Source organism: Heterodontus francisci, chromosome 10, assembly GCF_036365525.1.
Source record: "Heterodontus francisci isolate sHetFra1 chromosome 10, sHetFra1.hap1, whole genome shotgun sequence".
In the NCBI taxonomy this organism is placed as follows: Eukaryota; Metazoa; Chordata; class Chondrichthyes; order Heterodontiformes; family Heterodontidae; genus Heterodontus; species Heterodontus francisci.
Window position 1 is genome coordinate 119,754,905 of NC_090380.1, and position 24,133 is coordinate 119,779,037.

Genomic DNA, 24,133 nt, shown 5'->3' on the forward strand with positions numbered 1-24,133 from the left:
AATGCCTACCTTGCAGAAGTTCTGCTGATCTCTCCATTGGGATTTCTATTTGTTTCTTTTACCTTCATTGCTTTCTATTTCCCTCCTGGTGTTCGATAAGGTGTCTACCAAAACTCATTTTCACAGCCATATGTCCTTCCTCAGCGATTGTCTCCGGCTTCAGCTTATTCCACGTGGATTCCAACTGAAGTTCCATCCTGCATGTTTAAATCCAGCCAGGATACAGGTATCTCCAAGAAATACAACATTCCTCGGACTGCTGTTCCTGCTGCATCCTGAGATCCACACTCAGTGCCATGCACCGCCACATGTACACACTTGACCTCTCTGTTCCAGAAGCACCGTCTCACCTTATCTCAAAGCTGTTCTACTCTGCAGTTTCATTTTATCCTTCGTCTTATCCGACGCGTTAACAAAAAACTTTTTCTCTTCCTTTCAGGTGTTAAGGACGCAAGCTCCAGCAGCTCATGTGTACCAACGCCCCTCCAGATCCTTCTTCCCCTTCACTTCCCTCTGACCCCATCACTACTCCTAATCTGACCCCTTGCCGAGTGTTCACAATACCTTTCCACCTCTGATGCTGAACAATCTGTACTTAACAAAGGACTCGGCTTTATCCCCTTATGCTCCCACCTCAATGAATTTTGCGCTCGGCATGTCATCGAGCTCTTCTTCCACCGTCTTTGTCTCCTGACTCTTTGACGAGGAGTGCTCCCCCGACCAGCAGACCCTTTCAGCCGGCTCCAGTATTCTTCCTCCACTTGGACCCTTCCCTCTGGCCTGTTACGCACTGTTGATCTTTTCGTTGAGAACTGTTGGTGTGACATTGGCCGTCTTAATTTCTTCCCTTCCCTCACTCACTCTAACGTGTCTCCCTCCGAACATGCTGCACTCAGTTCTCTCAAGTCTTACCCCAACATTGTGATCAAACCTGCTGACAAGGGTAGAGCTGTTGTTTTCTGGCGTACCGACTTCCAGCTTGCAGAGGCTGTGCACCAACTATCAGATACTTCTTCCTACCTCCCCCTGGACCACAACCCCACCACCGAACATCAAGCCATTGTCTCCAGGACTGTCACTGACCTCATCTCCTCCGGAGATCTTCCCTCTACAGCTTCCAACCTTATAGTCCTGCAACCCTAGATAGCCCTCTTCTACCTCCTTCCCATAATCCACAAACAGGACTGTGCTGGAAGACCCATCGTTTCAGCCTGTTCCTGCCCCATGGAACTTATTTTTTCCAATCTTGACTCTATCTTTTCTCCCCGGTCCAGTCTCTTCCTACCTACATCTGTGACTCTTCTGACGCCCTACAGCATTTCGACAATTTCCAGTTTCCTGGCCCTAACGGCCTCCTCTTCACTATGGACGTCCAATCTCTCTACACTTCCATCTCCCACCAGGATGGTCTGAGTGCTGTCTGCATCTTCCTTAAATAGAGGCCCAACCAGTCCCCATCTACCAACACCCTCCGCTGTCTGGCTGAACTTGTTCTCACGTTGAACAACTTCTCCTTCAACTCCACTCACTTCCTTCAAATAAAAGGTGTTGCTATGGGTACCAGCATGGTAATGCCTGTCTTTTTGAGGGATATGTTGATCATTCCTCGTTCCAGTCCTATTCAGACTCCCTCCCTCACTTCTTTTTCCAGTACATTGATGACTGTATCGGTGCCTCTTCCCGCTCTTGCCCCAAACTGGAAAACCTCAACAACTTTGCTTCCAATTTCCACCCTTCTCTCACCTTTACATGGTCTAGCTCCGTCACTTCCCTTCCCTTCCTCCACTTTTCTGTTTCCATCTCCGGGGATAGGCAGTCTAATAATAGTGCCGAGTTGATGCTCCATCTTGGCCTCCTCCTGAAGTCCCCAGCATCACAGATGCCGGACTTCAGCCAATTCGATTCACTCCGCGTAATATCAAGAAACGACTGAAGGCAGTGGGTACTGCAAAGGCTATGGGCCCTGATAATATTCCGGCAATAGTACTGAAGAGCTCTGCTCTAGAACTTGCCACGCCCCGAGTCAAGCTGTTCCTGTACAGTTACAACACTGGTATCTACCCGGCAATGTGAAAAATTGCCCAGGTATGTCCTGTACACAAAAAGCAGGACAAGTCCAACCCGGCCAGTTACCACCCTATCAGCCTACTCTCAATCATCAGTAAAGTGATGGAAGGTGTCATCAACTGTGCCATCAAGTAGCACTTACTTAGCAATAACCTGCTCAGTGATGCTCAGTTTGGGTTCCGCCAGGGCCACTCAGCTCCTGACCTCATTACAGCCTTGGTTCAAACATGGACAAAAGAGCTGAACTCAAGAGGTGAGATGAGAGTGACTGCCTTTGACATCAAGTCAGCATTTGACCGAGTATGGCATCAAGGAGCCCTAGCAAAACTGTCAATGGGAATCAGGGGGAAAACCCTCCATTGGCTGGAGTCATAACTAGCACAAAGGAAGATGGTTGTGGTTGTTGGAGGTCAATCATCTGAGCTCTAGGACATCACTGCAGGAGTTCCTCAGGGTAGTGTCCTAGGCCCAACCATCTTCAGCTGCTTCATCAATGACCTTCCTTCAATCATAAGGTTAGAAGGGGGATGTTCGCTGATGATTGCACAATGTTCAGCACCATTCGTGACTCCTCAGATACTGAAGCAGTCCGTGTAGAAATGCAGCAAGACTTGGGCAACATCCAGGCTTGGGCTGATAAGTGGCAAGTAACATTCGCGCCACACAAGTGCCAGGCAATGGCCATCTCCAACAAGAGAGAATCTAACCATCTTCCCTTGACATTCAATGGCATTACCACCACTGAATCCCCCACTATCAATATCCTAGGGGTTACCATTGACCAGAAACTGAACTGGAGTAGCCATATAAATACCGTGGCTACAAGAGCAAGTCAGAGGCTAGGAATCCTGTGGTGAGTAACTCACCTCCTGACTCCTCAAAGGCACAAGTCAGGAGTGTGATGGAATACTCTCCACTTGCCTGGATGGGTGCAGCTCCAACAACACTCAAGAAGCTCGACATCATCCAGGTAAAAGCAGCCCTCTTGATTGGCACACCATCTACAAACATTCACTCCCTCCACCACCGACGCACAGTAGCAGCAGTGTGTACCGTCTACAAGATGCACTGCAGCAATACACCAAGGCTTCTTAGACAACACCTTTCAAACCCGCGACCTCTACCAACTGGAAGGACAAGGGCAGCAAATGCATGGGAACACCACCACCTGCAAGTTCCTCTCCAAGTCACACACCATCCTGACATGGAACTATATCGCCGTTCCTTCACTGCCGCTGGGTCAAAATCCTGGAACTCCCTTCCTAACAGCACTGTGGGTCTCCCAACCCCAAATGGACTGCAGCGGTTCAAGAAGGCAGCTCACCACCACCTTCTCAAGGGCAATTAGGGATGGGCAATATATGCTGGTATAGCCAGTGACGCCCACCTCCCATGAATGAATAAAATAAAAATTCATTATTTGCCCACCAACTCCCACGGCTACCTTGACTACACTTCCTCACGCCCTGTTTCCTGTAGGGACTCCATCCCATTCTCCCAGTTTCTCCATCTCCCCTGTCCTCACTTTCCACCCCACCAGCCTCCACATCCAAAGGATCATCCTCTGCCATTTCCGCCACCTCCAGCATGATGCCACTACCAAACACATCTTCCCTTCCCCTCCCCTGTCAGTATTCCGAAGGGATCATTCCCTCCGCGACACTCTGGTACACTCCTCCATCATCCCCGACACCTCGTCGCCTTCCCAAGGCACCTTCCCATGCAATCGCAGAATATGCCCTTTTACCTCCTCTCTCCTCACCATCCAAGGCCTCAAACACTCTTCCAGGTGAAGCAACAATTTACTTGTACTTCCTTTTGTATACTGTATTCACTGCTCTCAATGTGGTTGCCTCCTCAATGGGGAGACCAAAGGCAGATTGGATGACCGCTTTGCAGAACACTTCAACTCAGTCCGAAAGCATGACCCCGAGCTTCCGGTTGCTTGCCATTTCAACACCCCACTGCTCTCATGCCCACATCTCTGTCCTTGGCCTGCTGCAGTGTTCCAGTGAACATGAACGCAAGCTTGAGGTGCAGCACCTCATCTTTTGGTTAGGCACTCTGTATAGCCTCATGGACTCAACCTTGCATTCAACGATTTCAGAGCATGACTGGCCTTTTTTTTATATTTTTCTTTTTTTATTGTTTTATTTTATTCTATTTTTTATATTTTAACCATGTGCCTGTTTTTTCATGTGGACAGAGTTGCTCATTACTCTGCCAGAAACACTCTCTCTGAACTATTGCTTTGTCTTTCACCAGAAGCATTTATATGCTGTTTGCCTTTGTCCCGTGACAGCTTTGTTATTTAATCTCTCCTGCCTTCTGCCCGACCACACACCTTCCCTTTTGTTCTCTTCCTCACCAAACCACTCCCTCCCCCTTCACTTGCTTAAAACCTAATTCTTTCTAACCTTTGATGAAAGTTCACAGACCTGAAACGTTAACTCTCTCCACAGACGCTGCCTTAGCTGCTGAGTATTTCCAGCACTTTCTGTTTTTATTTCAGATTTCCAGCATTGCAGTATTTTGCTTTTATTAAGCAGTTGGCTAATCTTCCTCTGCTTTTATGGACAAATGCCCTTCAAACTACTGTAAATATGCCCTCAAAATTGTCTCAGTAGTCAGACTCAATACTATGAAAGGAAAGATTTCATACTAGTTAAACCATGATGGCTTATGCAAGCATAATATTCATTGAAGGAAGACAAGCTGTCAAGACCACTGGCCCTCAGATAGTTTGTTAAGGGGGAACATAAAGATGTACTGCCTTATCTGATCTTGTGTGTGACTCCCTTTGTTAACAAAGACCTATGAAGCTACCTGGCATAACTAGGTGCCAGTGCTTAATTGATTTGGAAGGCATCAAAGGTACCAACCGGGCTGGGTGATTGACACAAGAAGGGCTGAATCCTTTAAACATATGTGTAATTCAGAGGAAGGCAAGGCATCCAGTCCATTCATTCCTGCTTGCTACAAGCACATTGGAAGCTATTTTCACCAACATCCAGCCTTTGAAAATTAGAGTGGGGAAACATCTCGACCATCCCATTCATATCCAAAAGCCAGTTTGATACAATTTTCAGGTGGATCTGAAAATGAGCCAGCGGCCTACCCAAAGACAAATGTATCATTCCCTGCAATTACGACTGTGGTGCGTTATCCCTCTTCAATCTCTCTATGACATGATCGACCACACCATCCTTCATCAATACCTCTCTTTCATTGTCCCATTCAGTGGGACTGCTGTCACTTGTTTTCATTCTTTCCTGCCGCCAGAACATCTCCAGCATTGTCTTCATTCCCAATGAATAACCACACTTGTAGCTTTACTGTCCCGCAAGAATCTATCCTTGCCCACCACCCCAACCCCCAGCTCCCACTTATCCACATGCTGCCAATTGGTGAGATGATCTGTGGATCTTGGAACATATTCTCCAAGTGTGCTGATGGCGCACAGCTCCACCTCTCCATCCCTTCTCTCAACCTTCTCCACTGCCTCTTTGCTGTCAAACTGCATGTCCAATTTTCAATCTTGGATGAGCTGCAATTTCCTCCATTTAAATATTTGGAAGACAAAAGCTCTGAACTCTCTGTCCTTGCCAATGATTCCATCTTTCCTGTTGCCACTGTTTGCAATGTCAGCATCCTATTTGACCAAGAGCTGAGCTTTTAACTACATGTCCACCTACTTTGGCCTTCTCCATAATATTGCCCGCTTCTATCCTTACTTCAGCCAGCTAAAATTCTGATGCATGCCTCCAGACATGGTCATTTTAATTCTGTCATGCTCCTCATTCTGTAAACTTCAGTTCATCTAAAATACTGCTGTTGATATTCTGCCCAGCACCAAGTTTCACTCACCCTTAACTCCTGGCTTTCTGGCTCCTGGTCCTACAACACAACCAATTTAATATTTCTCATCCTTGTACTTAAATCCCTTCATGGCCATGCCCCTTCATCTAACCCTTTCCTACTACACTCCCACTCAAGGACTTCCCATTCCTCCCACTCTGGCCTTTTGTCCATTCTCCCTCCTTCCCTACTATTGGTGGCTATGCCTTCAGCTGTCTGTAATTCTTCCATTAACATCTTCACCAACCAGACTCTCCTGAAAACCCGCCTATCCTTTGACCAAGCTTTTAGTCAACTCCCCTCATACCTGCTTCTTTGGCTCAGCATCCATTTTTGTCTGATTACGCCTCTTTGACGCACCTTAGGACATTTGCTTTTGCCCAAAAGGCATTACATAAATGCACTACTATATGTCTGTGCATGTGTGTGAAAGTACTTTTGTGTATATAGAGGCCGGAATTTAATGCCCCCCTTGGAAGTGGGCTGGGAGGCAGGGAGTTGCACTGAATCAGGAGGGAAGGTGAGGGGCTTGGAGTGCCCGTTGCCTTCCCGACTCCCCCTTGATTAAGTCTGGGGTAGGGAAGGTTGAGGACCGACTTCCTGCCTGGAGGCCAATTGAGGCCCTTCAGTAGCCAATTGATGGCCATTTATGGGCCTCATTCTGCCACTGCTTGCATCGTACTATATGGTGGGGCTGAGGTGGGGGGCCTCCTGCGTGGGCAATCTGTGGCCCATGGAAGGCCCAATGGCAAAGGCTGCACCTGCACCAATATCCCCCCAATGCCCTCAATGGCCACCCGCCCAATCCCCTCGTCGGGGCCTGCCTGACCAGCCCTGGCAAGCCCACCCCACTTACCTGCAGTCGAGGGCTCCAGTACCAGGCCTACCTGAATTACCAGCAGTGGTCACCGCTCCTGGTGGGACTGCTGAATTGCTGGCCCTCTGATTGGCTGGCAGCTCTTGGAGGCGGGATCCCCATCCTTAAAGGGTTAGGGATCCCTGCACCGGGCAGTTAATTTTTGGAGCATCATTAAATACAGCCAGGGGTCTCCTGAACGGACGAGGCGGAGTTCTCCTTGCCTTCCTGGCCCAGCATCAGGACTCCCGCTGCCTGCACAAAATTCTGCCCAGTGGCAGGATTAATCAGAGGAAGAATGTTGGTGCATAAGAATCCTGCATTCAGAGTGTCTTACATGTTAAATGAGAAAGTGGAGTTCACTACACTACATTGTACTTATTATCTGCAATAGGGGAGAACGTGCAGTGTATTTTAATGACTGTTTACAAGTTCACTTCACAGCTGTTTTTTACCATCTGCTGTAACTGTGCAGTTTTTCATTACATAATATTCTGGCAGCTAATGTATTTCTAATTTTATAATTGATTATTTCATTAAAAATGTCAATTACAGAGCGCATAAAATGTTCTTCATAGTATAGCTTTCTGTACATAGAATTCTACCACTGTAATTGCTATGGCGTTATTTTGTACAATTTTTAGTAGGATCTGAAAAGGAATATTTCACTACTACTGTTGCCAAGTTCTTTTGTGTGTTTGTCTTTAATGGTTTCAAATAATTTGCATATTGAGAAAATAATCAGCTTAAATATACAGCAGAGGCCAGATCTTGGGGATTTGGTTGGGTGGGGGGTGGTGGTGCGGAGGAAAAGATTAGATGATGTGGTTCTTCTATTGTAAGTTTTTACAAAAGCAACACATAAGATAGACCTTTGTTTTATTATTTCCATTCATTGTGGGTTTTGTTAATGCAGAGTTCTTAAAAGAGTAGATGTTAGCAGGAAATAGGACTGCAATTAGGAATTTAAATTTACTGATTTGGTCTGCCATAAATTCGATAAGACATCATGGGTGAAATTTTGGTGTCTCTACTGCCCTGTTTTTCAGTGGAAACAGACAGTAAATGTTCAGGATGTTGATAGTGGGGGATTCAGCGATGGTAATGCCATTGAATGTCAAGGGGAGATGGTTAGATTCTCTCATGTTAGAGATGGTCATTGCCTGGCACTTGTGTGACGTACATCAGTCCAAGCCTGGATGTTGCCCAGATCTTGCTGCATTTCTACATGGATATCCCCACTTCTACCCTTATGATTGAAGGAAGGTCATTGATGAAGCAGCTGAAGATGGTTGGGCCTAGAACATTACCCTGAGAAACTCCTGCAATGATGTCCTGGGAGCTGAGATGGTTGACCTCCAGCAACCACAACCATCTTCCTTTGCGCTTGGTATGACTCCAACCAGCAGAGAGTTACCCCCTGATTCCCATTGACTTCAGTTTTGCTAGGGCTCCTTGACGCCATACTCGGTCAAATGCTGCCTTGATGTCAAGGGCAGTCACTCTCACCTCACCTCTTGAATTCAGCTCTTTTGTCCATGTTTGAACCGAGGCTGTAATGAGGTCAGGAGCTGAGTGGCCCTGGCGGAACCCAAACTGAGTATTACTGAGCAGGCATTGCTAAGCGAGTGCTGCTTGATAGCATTGTCGACGACACCTTCCATCACTTTACTGATGATTGAGAGTAGACTGATGGGGCAGTAATTAGCCAGGTTGGATTTGTCCTACATTTTGTGTACAGGACATACCTGGGCAATTTTTCACATTGCTGGGTAGATGCCAGTGTTATAGCTGTACTGGAACAGCTTGGCTGGGGGCACGGCAAGTTCTGGAGCACAGGTCTTCAATACTTCTTCTGTAATCTAGCACTGTATTTACTGACCAATTCCACCCACCCTGCTCCTCCTCCGATTTCACAAAAGCCTAACAGTGCTTGGTTTGCCTTGGCAGTTCAACACTTCCTTGTTAAAGAAGTCTGACCATCAAAGTGGATTGGCCTCTCGCATTTGACCAGTGCTGTGATTGATTGATTTTGTGTTTTTACTGAACTGCACCCATTAAGTTCTTAAAATATCACAGTTTGTAACATTTTGTTTTTTATTCAGCTGCCCTAGAAGTGTAATCTAATCTATTTGTAATGTACTTTGTTCAGATCTAAATTTTGGGTCAATATGGTAAAAATTAATATTTTGTACTGCTTCTCTAGCTACAGTTTTGCCTAAGAAATGAGAAGGCCTATATCAACACAGCGATGGGATGCTAATTACTTCCTTGCATATTTTCCTGGTTGCATACTGATTTCCTTACTCTTTGAAAATTATTAAATGAGAAAAGAAGCCCCACCCCTTGAAGTGAATCATGTTCAATTTTGCACAGTTATGGATTCTACAGAGGTGAAATTGGTCTTTGTCAGTAGTACGAAGCATGCTTAGAGAAATCATCAATCTGATTTATACAGTGCCCGATTTTTTTTTGCATTGCTTAATGGATTGTTGATTTTCTATGAGCCTGTTTTGTGCTACTGGAGCAGCCCAATGTCACCCCCTATTGATTGCCCATTTAAGGGCTTCAACTGAGGTCTGGATGGGAAGGCCGTCTTCACCCTTTCCCTCCCCAACTTAATCAGGGTGCAACGGAAAGGCAACAGGCCCCCCCCCACCTTGCATCACAATTCTGTGGACCCCCACTGCTTCCTAGCCTGTCTCCGGGGGGGAGGGGGCCCATTAAATCCAGTCCAGTATCTCAATGTGCATGCCCATTCAGTGCTTTGCTGTATGCCGCCACATTGAGGCCCTCATCTGAGTTCTCTGAAGCAATACTCGTCTGGCACCGGCTGCAGGCCACTCGTTCCTGGATGAATTGAATTGTATTCAACTACAATTGGTAACATCATGGCTCGGCATTACCATTCAACTGGGGGTCCAACCCTGGTTCAATGAAGAGTGCAAGAGGGCATGCCAGGAGCAGCACCAGGCATATCTAAAAATGAGGTGTCAGCCTGGTGAAGCTACAACAAGGACTACTTGTATGCCAAACAGCGGAAACAGCAGGCGATAGACAGGGCTCAGCGATCCCACAACCAACATATCATATCTAAGCTCTGCAGTACTGCCACATCCAGTCATGAATGGTGGTGGACAATTAAACAACTAATAGGAGAAGGAGGATCCACAAATACCCCCATCCTCAACGATGGGGATCCCAGCACATCAGTGCAAAAGACGAGGCAAAAGCATTTGCATCCATCTTCAGCCAGAAGTGCCCCCAGCATCACAGATGTCAGTCTTTAGCCAATCCGATTCACTCCACGTGATATTAAGAAATGGCTGAAGGGATTGGATACTGCAAAAGCTATGGGCCTTGACAACATTCTGGCAGCAATACTGAAGATCTGTGCTCCAGAACTAGCCGTGCCCCTAGCCAAGCTGTTCCAGTACAGCTACAACACTGGCATCTTCCCTGCTATGTGTAAAAATGCACAAGTATATCCTGTACATAAAAAAACAGGACAAATCCAATCCAGGCAATTACTGCCCTATCAGTCTTGTTATGAAAGTGCTTCTATTTTTTTTGTAAAATATGTTTTTGAGGACTTACAGTTGAATTATGGATATTGATTCATCTGGAAGCTTGAAGAGATGCTGACCTTCATGTTTTTTTTTAAAAGAGCTCACCAGAAGCTTCCTGAACTTGGCTTGTAAAGAAGCCCTTACTGGAAGGCACCTGTTTTCAGACAAAATACCAGCAGGGAGCTTGTTGTTTTGACTTGGAGAAGATGTTTACAGAGAAGTGACAGGTCAAGAATTATAGCAGTCAGGAGGCTTGACTTCTGGATGTTTTTGGCTTCACTTTGAATTGTTACAAAAGACAGTTGGTTTTTGCCTGCCAAGAAAAGCCCAGCTCATTTCTCTCTCTTGGAAAGAAACCCTGCATATCCAGTGTATCGGTTTCCACTGCCACTCCTTCCTAAAACTTCATTTCCTAAAACTACATCTAAAACTGCGCCCTCTCTTATTGGACTTGCTACATACTGGGCAAAAAAGTTCTCCTGAATGCACCTCAAGAATTCTGCACCCTCAATTCCTTTCTCTATCCCACTTAATATTGGGGTAATTAAAATCCCCTACTATTACTGTCCTATTGTTCTTGCATTTCTCAGAGATTTGCCTATATATCTGCACTTCTGTCTCCTTCTGACTGTTTGGGGGTCTATAGTACACTCCCAGCAGTGTGACTGCCCCTTTTTTGTTCCTTAGCTCAATCGTATAGCCTCATTTAGAATAGAATCACAGAAAGTTTAAGGCACAGAAAGAGGCCACTTGGCCCATAGTGTCTGTGCAGGCCAAAAAACGATCCATCTATTCTAATCCCACCTGCCAGCATTTGGTCCGTAGCCCTGCAGCTTATGGCATTTGAGGTGCATATCCAGACTCCTTTTAAATGAGTTGAGGGTCTCTGCCTCAACTACTCTTTCAAGCAGTGACTTCCAGACCCCCACCACCATCTAGGTGAAAAGGATTTTCTTCATCTCCCCTTTAATTTTCTACCAGTCACTTTAAATCTATGCCCCCTCGTCACTGACCTCTCTGCTAAGGTGAATAGACCCTCACCTCCACTCGATCCAGGCCCCTTAAAATTTTGTACATTTCAATCAGATCTCCCCTCAGCCTTCTCTGTTTCAAGGAGAACAACCCCAGCCTATCCAATCTTTCCTCATAAGCTTCATTTTTCCTGGAAACATCCTCGTACATCTCCTCTGTACCCTCTCTAGTACAATTACATCCTTCCTGTAATGAGGTGACCAGAACTGCATACAGTACTCAAGTTATGGCCTGACCAATGAGTTATACAGTTCCAGCATTACCTCCCTGCTTTTATATTCTATACCTCGGCTAATAAAGGAAAGGATTCCACATGCCTTCTTAACCACCTTATCGACCTGTCCTGCGACCTCCAGGGATCTGTGGACATTCAATCCAAGGTCCCTTACTTCCTCTACGCTTCTCAGTATTTTCCCATTAATCGTGTATTCCTTTGCCTTGTTTGACCTCCCCAAATGTATCACTTCACACTTCTTCAAGTTGAATTCCATTTGCCACTTTTCTGCCCATCTGACGAGACCATCAATATCTTCCTGCAGCCTACAACTATCCTCCTCACTAACTACAACACGGCCAATCTTTGTGTCATCTACAAACGTCTTGATCATGCCCCCTACATTTAATTTACATTTGATGAACCTTCCAACATATCATACCTCCTGACAGCTGTAATAGTTTCTTTGACCAAAATTGCCCCTCCTTTCTTATCCCCCTGCCTATTACGTCTGAAAACCCTGTAACCAGGAACGTTGAGCTGCCTTTCCTTTCTCTCCTTAAGCCATGTTTCTATAATAGCTATGATGTCATACTGCCATATCTGTGCCCTCAGCTCATCTACTTTATTTTTAATTTAATTCAAGAATTTAATTTAACAATTTAATTGGAAGAAGAAGAAAGCAAACCTGAAGGCAGTGCAGATGAAGCAGCTTGAGCAGGAAGAAGAATTGAAAAAACTTGAGCAGGAACAGGAAATAGAAAAACTTAAGCTTGAACAGAAAAAAGAGGAAAAAGAATTGAAAAAACTTGAATTTGAAAGAGAATTGACAATCAAGGAACTTGAACTTGAGGAAAAAGAAGGGGAAAGCGAAAGAGAAGGAAAGGAATTCAAATTAAAAGGATGGAACGAAGACAAAAGAGTGACCTTGGCTCCAAGGAAAGTTCTGGTGAGGAAAGATCTGACTCCAGCTCAGGTTCCAGTGGAGAGATGTTTAAATTTGTACAAGCCCTCGCTGCGTTTGAGGAAAGGGACGTAGAGGCATTTTTCATTTATTTTGAAAAGATAGCCAAACAGATGAAGTGGCCAAAGGAAAGCTGGATACTGCTTATGCAAAGCAATTTTATAGGCAGAGCTCATGAAGTTTATGCCATGCTTTCTGAGGAGGCTTTTGCAGATTATGAGATGGCAAAAAAGGGCTCTCTCGCCCCGTATGAGTTAGTTCCTGAAGCGTACAGGCAGAAATTTCAGAACCTCTGGAGACTGTCTGGGCAGACTTATATAGAATTTGAGAGGGTAAAGCTTTGATCGTTGGATATGGGTACTAAAGATGGAAGCCACGAATGAGAACCTTAGGGAACTAATTCTCCTGGAAGAATTTAAAAATTCACTCCCTCCATTAGTAAGAACCCATGTAGAGAACCAGAAGGTTTCAATGGCCAGACAGGCAGCGGAAACTGATTATGAGCTTGTGTACAAGCCCAAACCCTTTGTCCATCACTCACACAAACCCGAGAAGGAAAGAAGAGGGGAGGGTGAAAGGAAGGCAAGTAGCCGGGGACAAGAAGGGACAGCTGGAAACGTCCCAGGATCTCTTCCTCAGGCCAGAAAGGAAGATGCTGAGGGTGGAAGTGAGGTCCGCAAGCCTAAGTGTTAACATTGTCACAAGATGGGACATCTTCATGCAGATTGCTGGAAGTGGTGGGATAAATCCATGGGACTTATTGGGCTTCCCCAAAGCCAATGCAGAGAAAGGGGCCCTGACCAAGAGTAGGACAGGTCAGGCTGTAGCTCTGACTGCAGCTGTAAGGCCAAATACAAAAATGACTGTGAGTGCAGGGGTTTTGAATAAGATACCTGAGTGTTATCGGGAATTGTTGTCAAAAGGAAAAGTAACTCCTTGTTCCTCAGGGGTGAGGCAGGTAAACCTATAGTTATACTTATGGATACAGGAGCCATCCAAACTCTTTTGCTGTGGAAAGGTATAATATTTCCACCAGAGAACGCACTGAATGTTAAAGTTTTAGTGAATTCTATTGGTGGGGAGTATATATCCATACCTTTGTATCAGGTGCACCTAGAATGTGACCTAATGTCTGGAACTGCAACTGTAGGAGTTGTCCACAGTTTACCAGTAGATGGAGTTTACCTACTCCTGGAGAATGATTTGGCTGGAGCGACAGTAGTAGCTTCTCCAGTAGTCACGAAAAAATCAAGTGAAGTTAAAGAGACAGAACAGTTATAGGAAAAGGTTCCAGGTATTTTTCCTTCATGTGCAGTCACCCAAGCAATGGCTAAACAAGTTCCATTGTCAGAGGTAAAATTGGCACCACAGATAGATAACTCTCAATCAACAGTAAAGTGATGGAAGGTGTCATCGACAGTGCCATCAAGCAGCACTTGCTTAGCAATAACCCGCTCAGTGACGCTCAGTTTGGGTTCCGCCAGGGCCACTCAGCTCCTGACCTCATTACAGCCTTGGTTCAAAATGGACAAAAGAGCTGAACTCAAGAGGTGAGGTGAGAGTGACTGCCCTTGACATCAAGGCAGCATTTGACCGGGTATGGCATCAAGGAGCCCTAGCAAAACTGAGGGCAATGGGAATCAGAATGAAAACCCTCCGCTGGCTGGAGTCATACCTAGCACAAAGGAAGATGGTTGTGGTTGTTGCAGGTCAATCATCTTGAGCTCCAGGACATCACTGCAGGAGTTCCTCAGGGTAGTGTCCTAGGCCCAACCATCTTCAGCTGCTTCATCAATGACCTTCCTTCAATCATAAGGTCAGAAGTGAGGATGTTCGCTGATGATTCTACAATGCTCAGCGCCATTCGTGACTCCTCAGATACTGAAGCAGTCCGTGTAGAAATGCAGCAAGACCTGGACAATATCCAGGCTTGGGGTGATAAGTGGCAAGTCACATTCGCGCCACACAAGTGCCAGGCAATGACCATCTCCAACAAGAGAGAATCTAGCCATCTCCCCTTGACATTCAACGGCATTACCATCGCTGAATCCCCCACTATCAGCATCCTAGGGGCTACCATTGACCAGAAACCGAACTGGATTAGCCATATAAATACCGTGGCTACAAGAGCAAGTCAGAGGCTAGGAATCCTGTGGTGAGTAACTCACCTCCTGACTGCCCAAAGCCTGTCCACCATCTACAAGGCACAAGTCAGGAGTGTGATGGAATACTCTCCACTTGCCTGGATGGGTGCAGCTCCAACAACACTCAAGAAGCTCGACACCATCAAGGACAAAGCAGCCCTCTTGATTCGCACCCCATCTGCAAACATTCGCTCCCACCACCACCGACACACAGTGGCAGCAGTGTGTACCATCTACAAGATGCACTGCAGCAATGCACCAAGGCTTCTTAGACAGCACTTTCCAAACCCGCGACCTCTACCAATTAGAAGGACAAGGGCAGCAAATACATGGGAACACCACCACCTGCAAGTTCCCCTCCAAGTCACACACCATCCTGACTTGGAACTATATCGCCGTTCCTTCACTGTCGCTGGGTCAAAATCCTGGAACTCCCTTCATAACAGCACTGTGGGTATACCTACCCCACATGGACTGCAGCGGTTCAAGAAGGTAGCCCACCTTCTCAAGGGCAATTAGGGGTGGGCAATAAATGCTGGCCTGGCCAGTGACGCCCACATCCCATGAATGAATAAAAAAAAAGAATATCTGAAACTTTCTTTGGGTATTTGGATAATCCAAAGGAAATGTTTAATATGTCTTCTCTGATCAAGGCTCATCAAGCCGATCCAGAGTCAAATAAAGTGGCACATTCAGCTGTAACTGAAGCTGAGGCAAATGGAGTTCCGGAAGGCTATTACATTAAAATGGGACTCTGATGAGGAAGTGGAGACCTCCTCACAGACCTGCGGATGAAGAATGGGCGGTAGTTCATCAGATAATGGTACCGCCAAAGTATTGCTGCGAACTATTAAAGAAAGCGCATGAAATTCCTATAGCGGGGCATGTGGGGATCCAGAAGACCAAATGACGTATAAGTTGACATTTTTACAGGCCAGGTCTTTCCAAGGACATAGTGCAGTTTTGTAAAATGTGCCAGATGTGCCAGATTGTGGGAAAACCGCAACCTGCCATAAAACCGGCACCTCTAATTCCCATATCAGTTATTGGGGAACCATTTAGTCGGGTGTTGGTAGACTATGTAGAACCTTTTGCCGAAAACAAAAGCGGGACACTAATATATATACTCACTATCATCGATATGGCTACTGGGCTCCCAGAGGACATTCCCTTGAGAACAATTTCTGCTGAGGTAGTGGTAGAGTAGTTCACCCAGTTCTTCACTCGTTATGGATTACCGATTGAGATTCAGTTGAATCAAAGTTCCAATTTTATGTCTAAAAGTTTTCAGTAAGTTATGGTTAATTTGCATATAACACAGTTAAAGTCTTCAGCATACCACCCACAGACACAGGGAGCTTTATAAATGTACCATCAGACCCTCAAACGATGATCAGGGCATACTGTCATGAATCTCCCCAGGATTGGGATAAAGGGCTAGAATTTCTTTTGTTTGCCACTAGGGATTCACCTAGTGAGTATACCGGTTTTAATCCTTTTGAATTAGTTTATGGACATGAGGGGCTGCGTTTTAAGAGTAGAAAAATTCGGCCCGCCCACATAGGCACCACATCACGGAGCCACCACGGTTTGAAACGCAGTGGCTCATTTGCATGGCGATGGCGTGCGCCCCCTGCGATCACGTGGAGGGGGTGGGTGAGCCGCCGCAAGCAATGGCGTCCGTGCCAATGCGCAGGTGCCGGCGCCATTATTAAAGGGCTTACAGCCCTCAAAGGACATTTACATTTAATAATTAAAGGGACAGGTAAGTAGAATTTCCACAAAACAGATTTCAATGACATTTAAGTGAACTTTCCCATCCACTCCCCACCCAATGATATTTCCAGACATTCGTGCCCTTTTCCCCCCCGGAATTCGAATATTGACAATTTGACCTTCCCCAAAATTCAGCAACTTTGCCCTTTACCCCTTCCCATCAACCCCCCAACCAATCAGGATTGTTGTTACCCCACTCCCCCCATCCCGCACAGAGAAGAAATCCTCCTAGCCCCTCCCCAGAGGTGTCCCGGCACGTTTCCCCGAACGGGGATTCAAAGGCATGGCATTGTCGGCTGACTGAATGAAGATCGGTGCAGTGATTAAGGAGGCAACGGGACCCTCATTAAATCAGATTCGTAAATTAGTTTATATATTGAATGGGGATCCCATCGCCGAGCAGCGGGGCAGCCATCATGAGCCCTTGCCACCGCTGCCGAGATCGGCACAGGGCCTGCCACCGTCGGGACCAGTGGCGGGCCTCCGCCGCACCAATCTTCATTGCCCCCCCACCAACATTCCCAATGGAGGAGGGGCTTTAAAATCCAGCCCGAGATAAGAGGTTCTCTAAAAGTAATTAAAGAAAGGTTTTTAGAACAATGGGATGAATCTTCTGTGCTAGATTATGTATCTAGGAACGGCTCACGAGAGGTTGCAAAGTGGCTCAAGAACACCTTATAGCTTCCCAAACAACTATGAAGAAATGCATGACAAGACCCAAACATTTCCAACCAGGGGATGAAGTGTTAGTATTACCACCTCTGCAGGGTGAACCGTTGAAAACACGGTTCAGTGGTCCATATAAAATGGTCAAGAGATTAGGTAAGGTAAATTATTTGATTGACACCCCAGATCACCAGAAAAAGAATTGGTTATGTCATATCAATATGTTGAAACAATATTATCACCGGGAGGAGGATAAGCAAGCACATTATGTCAGGTAGTAGGGGCAGAGAATGATGAAGCAGAACGAGGCCTCGACAATTCTCAAATTGAATCTCCTACTATTTGGTTACATAATACTGAATTGTTAGGAAGGTTGGACACTATGCTTTCATATTTAAATGCAGAACAATGAGAAATCCTAACAGGGCTACTCTCGGCATTTAAAAGAGTCTGCAGGGATAAGCCGGGATGTACAACCTTAGCCATACATGATGTGGATGTAGGGGAATCCTTTCCAATGAAACAGCATCCTTATCACTTATGTCCAGAGAAACAGGCCTAGTAAAAGCAGAAATCCAATACATGCTGGAAAACCAACTTAATGAACTCACGCAAAGCAGCTGGAGTTTGCCACTGGTATTAGTGCCTTAACCTGATGGTTCAACTAGACAGTATGAAACACGAGACGGTCAGCAAGATCTACGTGGATGATGAAGGGTTCACCCGGGTCAGGGCGGTTTTGACAGTGCTAAATGAAGATGGCGACAGTGACATGTCAGACCAGTATTTTAAATGTGTCAGTCTTCCTACCACTACAGAAGAACTGGATTCTGGCTTGGACGAGTTGTCCCTTCGATCCCAAGACACCACAGTGATGGAAACTCTTTCCAACGACTTCAGCATTGATAATGTGAGCGATAGCGGTGCATCAAATGAGACCATGGGCGGCACAGTGGCGCAGTGGTTAGCACCGCAGCCTCACAGCTCCAGGGACCCGGGTTCGATTCTGGGTACTGCCTGTGCGGAGTTTGCAAGTTCTCCCTGTGTCTGCGTGGGTTTCCTCCGGGTGCTCCGGTTTCCTCCCACATGCCAAAGACTTGCAGGTTGATAGGTTAATTGGCCACTATAAAATTGCCCCTAGTATAGGTAGGTGGTAGGGAAATATATAGGGACAGGTGGGGATGTGATAGGAATATGGGATTAGTGTAGGATTAGTATAAATGGGTGGTTGATGGTCGGCACAGACTTGGTGGGCCGAAGGGCCTGTTTCAGTGCTGTACTCTAAACTAAACTAAACTTTGCATAGACTACAAAAATGTTAATGCAGTAACAAAGGCAGACTCCTACCCAATACCTCGCTTGGAAGACTGTATGGGCAGTGCCTTGTTTCTTACAAAAATAGATTTGTTAAAGGGATGCTGGCAAGTTCCTTTAACACCCCAAGCTAAAGAAATATTGGCCTTTGTCACACCAGACCGTCTTTTCCAGTGTCAAGTGATACCATTGAGACTAAAAAATGCCCCAGCAACCTTTCAGAGGCCAGTGATCCAAGTGGCAGCCAGTGTTCCTAACTGTGTGGTTTACCTTGATGATGTGCTGGTCTATAGTGACACTTGGAAGGACCACTCGGAACAACTGAGGGGCTCTGTTTGCAGTCGGTTGATTTGTTGATAAACTTTGTGGAAAAATTCGAAAACCAGAATGCCAGACTATGCCGATGGAGTTTACTATTACAGTCCTATCACTTAAAGATTATCCACATTGTGGGAAAAAAGAACATTATTGCAGATGCTATATTGATAATCTAACTTTGTTTTGAGTTATCTGAATGCAAAGATGGTAAAAAACAGAACTGTATTAACTACAGGTAAAGAGTGAATGAGTGAGTGTGAAAATGTGTTTAAAATGTTTCCATCTTCTGTTTGTTTACATTTTGTAATGAAATGCATTTATGAAGATAGATTGGAGAAGTTAGGACTGTTTTCCTTGGAGAAGAGAAGGCTGAGAGGTGATTTGATAGAGGTATTCAAAATCATGAGGGGCCTGGACAGAGTAGATAGAGAGAAACTGTTCCCATTCATGAAAGGATCGAGAACGAGAGGGCACAGATTTAATGTATTTGGTAAGGGAAGCAAAAGTGACATAACAAACAATTTTTTCATGCAGCGGGTGGCTAAGGTCTGGAATACGCTGCCTGAGAACGTGGTGGAGGCAGGGTTCAATTGAAGCATTCAAAAGGGAATTAGACAGTTATATGAAAAGGAAGAATGTGCAGGGCTAAGGGGAGAAGGCAGGGGAATGAAACGGACTGAATTGCTCTTTCAGAGAGCCAGTGCAGACATGATAGGCCAAATGGCCTCCTTCTGCACTGTAATGATTCTGTGATTCTGTAAAAATGGCCTTTCATTTCTCCAAGGTGGAGGTGTTACAAGAGTGCTTCTTTATTTTTTGTAAATTATGTTTTTAAGGACTTATAGTTGAATTATGGAAGCTTGGAAGCTTGAAGACATGCTAAACTTTGTGTTTTTTTAAAGAGGTCCAGCTTCCTGGACTTGGTTTGTAAGCAAGCCCTTACTGTGAGACACCTGTTTTCAGATAAAATATAAGCAGGGAGCTTGTTGCTTTGACTTGAAGATGTTTACAGAGATGTGACAGGTCAAGATTTATAGAGGTCAGGAGGCTTGACTTCTGGAATGTTTTTGGTTTTACTTTGAGTTGTTACAAAAGACAGTTGGTTTTTGCCTGCTGAGAAAAACCCAGCTCATCTCTCTCTCTCTTGGAAAGAAACCCTGCATATCCAGTGTGTCAGTCTCCTCTTTCCTCCCGTGTGGGAACTGAAACCCCTGTTGCCGCATTTCTGCTGTCAGGCCTGTCTGAAGTTTCTGTAGTTGCATTTCTTGGAAATTCTACCCAAACTAATCCTCAACATCACCTGGAAAGAACTGTTGTAGGAAGATCCCTGTGACAGCCATCTATACGCATTTGGGACGCCAAACTAAAACAAAGGACATCTTTCCATATCTTCTCTTTTTTTCTTCAAGAATGAGCAAATATTCAGCCGAAGTGTTTTTTCTGTTTTTTTGTAATAGAGCTCCAATGCAAAATTCCCTTTTATTTTTCCAGTTAACCAGTGTATATATATGTGTGTGTGGTGTGTGTGTGTGGGGGGGGGGGGGTGGGGGGGGCTGGTAAAAAAAGGAACTTTAATATTTCAATCTGTATTTATGCTTTACTTTATTACTGATTAAGACTTGTTTTATAATAAACCGATAATTTTGGTGTTTATTAAAGCAACCTGGTTGGTGTGTTTTATTCTGGGAAAAATAGAGTATATGATTGAACGTATTGTTAAGTGGGAACATTTAAATATGCGTTGTGACCTGTGGAGAAGTGGAACTAGAATAAACAGTGCACTCCTCCTGCCTCGGTTGTAACAGTCTCTCCCAATCATCAGCAAAGTGATGGAAGGGGTCATCGACAGTTCTATCAAGCGGCACTTGCTCGGCAATAAACTGCTCACTGGGTTCCGCCAGGGTCACTCAGCTCCTGACCTCATGAAAGCCTTGGTCAAAAGCTGGACAAAAGAGCTGAAGTCCAGAGGTGAGGTGAGAGTAACTGCCCTTGACATCAAGGCAGCATTTGACCGAGTATGGCAACAAGGAACCCTCGCAAAACTAGAGGCAATGGGAATCAGGGGGAAAACTCTCTGTTGGTTGGGAGTCATACCTAGCACAAAGGAAGATGGTCGTGGTTGTTGAAGGTCAATCATCTCAGTCCCAGGACATCACTGCAGGAATTCCTCAGGATAGTGTCCTAGGCCCAACCATCTTCAGCTGCTTCATTAATGACCTTCCCTCCATCATAAGGTCAGAAGTGAGGATGTTCGCTGATGATTGCACATTGATCAGTACCATTCGCGACTCCTCAGATACTGAAACAGCCGGTGTCCAGATGTAGCAAGACCTGGACAACAACAGTGGGGGAGTGAGACTGACTGGATTGCTCTGCAGAGAGCTGGCATGGACTTGATGGACCGAATAGCCTCTTTTATGCCTTAAATGATTCTATGACTCTGGTCATCTGCTATTTTTGGGGGCCTCCTGCCCCCATCCCCAATTGGAAATATGGTGTCTCTCCTGCCCATCTGCACCACTAATGTCTGCAGCGCTGCATCAGTCGCTCTGGAACCCTTTGTTTGCCCCAATATTTACTTTGCAATAATTTACATTGCAATATTTTTGTGCAACATCCCTTTAGGAAGAGCAGGCTAGCTGCACCACGTGATGGGTAATCGACACTGCCGAGTCTCCTGCTCTGGGCAGAGGCTGCAGACAGTTTGAAAGACAGAGAAGTAGCACTGAAGACACTCAGGCTAAAGTTACAATCATGCAGATAAGGTGAATAGACGAAAAATTAGTCATCCCCACCTTGGTCTGTGTGTGCGCGGGCAGGTCGTAAATCACAACCCCTGTGCCTCAAAAACCAGGGCAACCCAATTTTTAACCCCATATATGATTATATTGAAAAGTAATTTAGGGAGAAAACCACTGAAGCGTATTGTTCATTTATTGCTCATTTGATACCTAGTATATTGTTCAGTTGAGGCCATTGTACATGCTTGGTGTAGCATGCACAGTGTGCCACCAGAGGGAGTCGCTAATAAAGGTCCAGTTATACAGTAGCAATCCAGAAGGCAGCGCTCTGTGTTTCTTCCAGAGGTATACAATAGCAGATCTACAATGTGAGATCTCACAACCACCAAGGACTTAAACCAGCTTAATTATACATTTCATACATGGAATGTCAGTTGAATGAAAGATGTAGCATTGTCAGACTTCTTGTGCAAAGCTTTTAACATTCACATATCATAGAAACTGCAAGATTAAATAGAGAACCACATTCTGTCGAAAAAATAAATGGGCAGAATAAGGATTTGAAAAATACTGATAACTTAGTCTATTGCAGTCAGTGATCTAATGCATAAAGGGGCAATATTGATGAATGTACAGTATAATAGAATACTCCAAAATTAAGACATTTATTTTATAATTTTAAGTAATAGAAATTATGTTAAAAAGCTATATAGAGCTACTGAAGGATTTCTGCCAGACCTACCATCTTGAAATTTCATCAACGACATTGAGACTGTACATTCCAGTCTTTGAAATTGTTCTGCCTCCCCATGCAGTACCTTCTATGGAGGGAATAGATTCACCCTCATGCAGATAAGGTGAATAGACGAAAAATTAGTCATCCCCACCTCGGTCTGTGTGTGCGCGGGCAGGTCGTAAATCACAACCCCTGTGCCTCAAAAACCAGGGCAACCCAATTTTTAACCCTTTCTAGTCCTAACTGAAGGACAGCACAGTTTGGGGCTGGATTTTTTGAGGCCATCTGGAGTGGGAATCGAGGCATGGAGACCAGAGAATAGTGTCAAACCTGTCAACCCTGCAACCCAACATTGTGACATCGGTTCCGCATTTAGTCAGCGGCAGGATAGCTCCAAGGCAGCGTTGACGCCTCAACGCGACGCATGTAATTTAAATTGCTGAACATATAGCTAGAATACAGTTGAATCCCTCCCTCCTCCCTTCCAAAATGCAGAGTTAGACCCCTGTGTATCCCCCCTCCCTCCTCCCTTCCAGAATGCAGACTTAGATCTCTGTGTATCCCCCCTCCCTCCTCCCTTCCAGAATGCAGAGTTAGACCTCTGTGTATCCCCCCTCCCTCCTCCCTTCCAGAATGCAGAGTTAGACCCCTGTGTATCACCCCTCCCTTCCAGAATGCAGAGTTGGACCCCTGTGTATCACCCCTCCCTTCCAGAATGCAGAGTTGGACCCCTGTGTATCCCCCCTCCCTCCTCCCTTCCGTAATGCAGAGTGAGGACCCGCTGGCTTTTCAGATTGTGAACGGGACGGCACGTGACGGCCGCCAGTTGAACGAAAAATCCGGCAGTGTTGGTGGAGAGGTGGCGGGCTGCATAATTATCATAGGTAAGTAAGCATTACCATATGCTAATTGTGGTGTCGCCGCCATGCGGCGGGGGGGTGGGGGGGTGGGGTCGCATCAACGTCCTGCCATGCCGATAAAATGCGGTGGGCCCGTCTCGACATTGCGGGTCGAGACGGGCCTCTCCCCGCAGCCTTTTACCGGCCCCCGCGCTGCGACCTGCGGCGCCGAGGGGCCAGTAAAATCCAGCCCAATATCCCTAATCCTCTCCAGCTATCTCTTGTGTGGCATCTTGTCTGATGCTTTCTGAAAGTTCCATTTTCCTCCATTGACCGATTTGTTACCTCCTCAAAGAACACTATTAAGTTTGTCAAGCACAATCGTTTTTTCTGAAATCTCCTAATTATTTTCTCTTTAGCTAGATATTTAGTGATTTTATTTTTCATTAAAGATTCCAAAATTTTCCCCACCACTGATGTTAAACTAATTGGCTTGTAATTATCCAGATTAGCTCTGTCTCTTTTTGAAAATAGTTATTACTTGCCCACTTGCCAGTCCTCCAGCACACTTCCACTCTAAATATCTCAATAAAACCCTGAAATCTAGGTGGTGATTTTTGGTTTGGGTGGGGTGATTGTTCTCCGCACCCTATACTGTCAGTGGAAGGACCAATTGCTTTTGATGATTAAACGCCATTATCATAAAAATGGTAAGCTGCCAGCACTAGATGAGTACCATGCAAGTCGTAAACATCTGATCGATTAAATCATCGCAAAGTAAGTGCATTTTTACCTGTATTACTGAGTATAAAGTTGTGCAAACACTTTATTGCAATAAAATCAAAAATAGGCTATCCTTCTCTCTCCCATCATATTTGCCCTGCATGCCTAAACATGCCTCTCTATCTTCTCAGTGCATTCTGAAGGCCAGTGTTCCTGTGCTACAAAAAAGCACATGGAATTCAGATAGCCTTCTCTTAAGTGAAAATCTGGAATTCTCTTTCCACCCCGCCCCCCCCAAAAAAAGCTATTGAAGTTA